The sequence below is a fragment of the Odocoileus virginianus genome, unplaced genomic scaffold, assembly GCF_023699985.2.
Source record: "Odocoileus virginianus isolate 20LAN1187 ecotype Illinois unplaced genomic scaffold, Ovbor_1.2 Unplaced_Contig_37, whole genome shotgun sequence".
Classification (NCBI taxonomy): Eukaryota; Metazoa; Chordata; class Mammalia; order Artiodactyla; family Cervidae; genus Odocoileus; species Odocoileus virginianus.
Window position 1 is genome coordinate 415460 of NW_027224354.1, and position 4484 is coordinate 419943.

General features: G+C 50.5%; 1 long non-coding RNA gene across 1 annotated transcript; it reads left to right on the plus strand.

The window, feature by feature from the left end:
• The first annotated feature begins 3227 nt into the window (after positions 1-3227).
• LOC110127624 (uncharacterized) lies at positions 3228-3947 on the plus strand. The gene is made up of 3 exons (XR_011486621.1): positions 3228-3481; positions 3585-3678; positions 3802-3947. It is a non-coding gene; the product is annotated as an uncharacterized lncRNA (long non-coding RNA).
• The last annotated feature ends 537 nt before the right edge of the window (positions 3948-4484 follow it).

Sequence of the window (4484 nt, forward strand, 5' to 3'; positions counted from 1 at the left end):
TATTGTCTAAAAGCTTCCATTAGCCTCTCTAAGAAGGCTGCCGGACTTTCAGTGGGCTCTTGCCTCACCAGATTTACCTTTGCCAAATTGGTTGGCTTCCTTGCTGCAGCCCTCAGGCCAGCCATCAGAGTCTGGCGGTACACTCGGAGACGCTCCCTACCTTCCACCCGCTCGAAATCCCAGTTAGGTCGCAGCAAGGGAAACCCCTCGTCCACGAGATGAGGCTGAGCAGTAGGTCTCCCGTCGACCCCGGGGACTCGTTTTCGTGCCTCTGCCAGGATTCGCTCCCGTTCCTCCGTGGTGAAGAGTACCTGTAACAACTGTTGGCAATCATCCCAGGTGGGGTTATGAGTAAACAGAATAGAGTCTAAGAGGTCAATGAGGCCTTGGGGCTTCTCCGAAAAAGGGGGGTTCTGTGTTTTCCAATTGTATAGGTCACTCGTGGAGAAGGGCCAGTACTGATAGGTCCGTTCTCCGCTCGGGTTCGCTGGTCCCACCCGGACGGGGAGTGCCTGAACAGTGGATGACGGTAACTCTGGGTCCCCAGGGTCTTGCATACTCCTATCTCCCCTAGTCCTTCCCCGGGTCCCCAGTGCCGGTCCTCCCTCGTGGTCGCCCCTTGTCGCCCTTCCTGATCCTTCCCCTCCACCCGGGGGTTCTAAGGGGGGTACGTAAGGGGGGGGTCTTGCTTCTGTTTCCAAGTCTATTAGGTTTGGGCAAGAGGCATCCTGAAAGACCGGTTTTGATCTCTCTTTCTTCTTAGTTTCTTCCGAAGTGAGTTCCATCACCAGGACCTGTGGATTAGAAGTTCTGTGGACGAAAGGTTTTAACCAGTTAGGTGGGTTTTCTACCAGATCTTGCCAGACCACGATATAAGGGACCTGGCCTGGATGGCCCCTGGGGTCTGGCGCCATTATCTTTTCTTTCACCGCCTGTATTATGGAGGGCTGAAACGTACCCTCCGGGGTCCATCCAACCTGGAGGGTAGGCCATTCTACAGAACACAAAGTTATTAATTTACTTTTCTTGACTGACAGAGACAAGTTATGAGCCCTGGCTCTCACATCCGGAAAATGATCAGTCATGAGAGAGAGTGGAGTAGATTCTCCCTGACCCATAGTTAAGGAACAAGTGGTATGGAAGAAGAGGGAGAGAGAAGTCACTGAGAACAACCACCAAAAATCCTATCAGGAGTGGTGGCGGCCAAGAGGTTGGGCTTATGGTATGCTTCTGGAACTGTTTATGTGCCTGTGTCGTTGCACGGAAGTTTTCTTGCTGGGGGCGGGCACCCTAGGGGTTTCTGGCCCGTTCCGTGACCCCCTTATCCTTTCACGGGAGTCTTCAAGTGGCAGGCGCCCTAGCGGCTCTTAAGTGCCTGACCCGTGCCCACACCAAGAATTTCAGGCCACGTTCTCAGTTTGAGGTATTAAGGGGGAGCTTCACCCGGTCGGGCTCTAGTTACTTAGGCTCACTTTTGTTGGGCCTTCAGAGTCCACCAGAGTGTAGCCCTGGCCAGGACTCATCAATTGCCCCCACAATCGTTCGCCCGTTCACTGAAGCTCCCAAAGAGATTAGGAAATTGAGACCAGATCAGACAAAACGAAATAGCAAATGATACACCAAAAGAAGACAAGAAGCGAGACAATGCCGGCACTCACACAAACACGGAGCGGCGTAGACAAACACACGGACAGACAATTGTCGGCCGACAACCAAGTGCTAGGTCTCTGGGGGGGTGCACTCCCCCGTAACAGACTCAACTTACCAAACAGTGTCCACTGGTCAACTGCCGCGGGATCAGGGGACGAAAGACCCCTTTCTCCGCAGAGCCGGTCGCCCTCCAGCGTTTTCGCTGGCCTTGGTCTCACACCGGCAGGAACGTTCCCTGCACCAGTTACCTCCCTGCTCTCCTAGCAGGCCCCGGTTTTACACTGGATTTCCCTGTACCAGTTACCTCCCTGCTCTCCTAGCAGGCCCCGGTTTTACACTGGATTTCCCTGTACCAGTTACCTCCCTGCTCTCCTAGCAGGCCCCGGTTTTACACTGGATTTCCCTGACCTGACTGGGTACCGGTACCGTTCGGATTCTTCCTTCTGTCTCGGGAGGTTTCTCTCCTCGCCAAGGGATCCCGGACGAGCCCCCAAATGTTATGCCCGATGTCCGAATCCCCGAGCGGGAAGAGAGAAAGCTACCAAGAGACAATGCAAAACGCAAGAAGGAAGTTTATTGCTAGCTCGAGCTAGGGCCCCCGCTGTGTCCAACGCAGTGGCGCACAGGCTGAGAGCCCCGAGCCCGGTTTTCTACCCATATTTATAGAACATCCAATTTCAAACATAAGCAGGGGTCATTTAGCGAAGCGGATTGGTTACATGTTCGCGCATTGGTCAGACATTCGCGCGCGCGGGATCTTTCCGTAAACAAGTTCTGATTGGCTGTATCTGGGTGGCCTGATAGTCTCTGACTGGTTGTGTCTTGGTGACCTGATAGTCGCCTTAGTTGCCAGGGTGAGGGCCTGGTCTTCCTGCTTCTGCCTTTTGTCATGGCGTTATTTGCGTAGCTCTGATATCATTTGGGAAAATGTAGAGAAGACTTTCCAAGCCTATATGGACCACTTTCTTCTCTCCACTTCCCCACAGTGCTCCGTATGCCATTCCACCCCATCGTCAGAGAAGTAGTTTTCAGAAACAAGACCAAATGCATGTTAACTTGGAGACAAAGCAAAAGCCTCCAGAGAGAAGAATGGAGAGAAACAGACAGGAGCAAACGTTTGGGAGCTGGTTCAAGATCATAGTGAGTATCCTGGCTAAATGGACCTAATGTGTATAAATGACTGAGAGTCATGTTGGACTTGTGTAGAGATGCTGAGACCTTTTCTGGGGCAGTGGAGTTCGTAATCCATCTTGTTTTTACCAGGAGGTATCTTCTTAGATCATCTAAGGATGAGTTCAGAGAAGCAACAGAAAGGAAACAGACTGGCTGCAAGGAGGAACATGGGAGAGCTTGTCTAAAAGCAAAGGAGGAAACTACTGCCAGGGAGATGGAGCACGTCACACCAGATCACATGTTTGGTTCTAACTGGGTGTAGGAGGAGGTTGAGTCTCTGGGGTCCATGTCAGAGGGGCAGGCGAGGAGTATCTCATGTGGAACTTTATTAAAGGAAGTACCTGTGAAACATACTAACTTGATTTTTTCAGGAGAAGTATTTGAATGAAAAAAAACAAGGGGTACCCAGAAAATCTATGTCTGGTGCCAAAGTCAGTGATAACAGATATTGTCCTATTTTCAAAAATGATTTAAAGCCTGATAAAAGGTCCTAAAGCAAGACACAATTGGGTCTTACCTTAACCTTGGATTCTCTTATATCAGTTTTGTTTCCCATTTGTTCTTTGGCTCATAGATTCCCTTTGGTATAAAATATGATGAGAAGTGGCTGCTTAATTTGATTCTGAAGCAGTGCAGTGTGCCCTTCATTCCAGTCAAAGTAAGAGAAGGCATGGAGGTGATGAAAGGAAAAGGGGTAGGTGGCAGGCACAGAGAATTCGCTCTGGTCTCATATTCTGTTTCTCTTGTCACTCTCCCTACAGTTTCACTATGAGAAAATTCAAGCCCAGTTCTTCGTAGAGAAAGTCAGTATTGCCTGTGCATTGAAGAATGTCAACGGCAAGATTTTCAGTGAGGGTAATGAAAGAGTGTGTGTCAGCAGCTGACTAGGGACAAGAGGGCAGGGGAGGGGCATGGTCTTGCTTGATCCCATGCACAGATTTCCTGGAGCTTACCCAGCCCCTCTTGTGTTCTCTACAGATATCTATCTTTGTTGAACCCTGTGACACACCCCAGTCTGTGCAGAAGGCACTGAAGTCTGAAAAGGTGGGGCAGATAAAGGTAATGCAGACTCAGCACAAGCTATGCACTCATACCCAGTTAGTCCTCTTCCCCCACTCACCTTCAGACTCAGAGCCACTGAACCTCATCCCTAACTCTGCAGCTGACCATGAACAAACCATAGGATGCCTGCCAGCAGTCTCTTGACATCCAGAGACTCTGCTTTGACTCTGGTATGGCTACAGCAGTAATTGTAGGGGAGGTGAGGGTAGAGGGTCTGTCTGGGTAGAGCACTCAGAGATGGTATCATGGGGAGGGGTTGGTGCTGAAAGTACACCAGCTGGGACCCTCTCAGCCTGTCTCCCTCATCCTGGCTTCCTGGAGACTTGATGACCTGTCATACTGGAATGACATGGAACTGTAGAAATAGCATGGCTGCTTCCCTGCACATCCATCTAGTGATCATGCCCAACTTGAGGACCTAGACCCAATGTTGGGGCTGATGGTGAGGATGGTCAGGTAGATCAGGTAGAAAAAGCAGATTTGTCTCAGTTATCCCCTCTGGGATCCTCACTCTCTTTCTCATCATAGCTTTTGTCCTTGAACCTGAGCAACAAGAAGTCCTACCTGGTGCATGGCCTGTTCACCATTATGGAGAATGC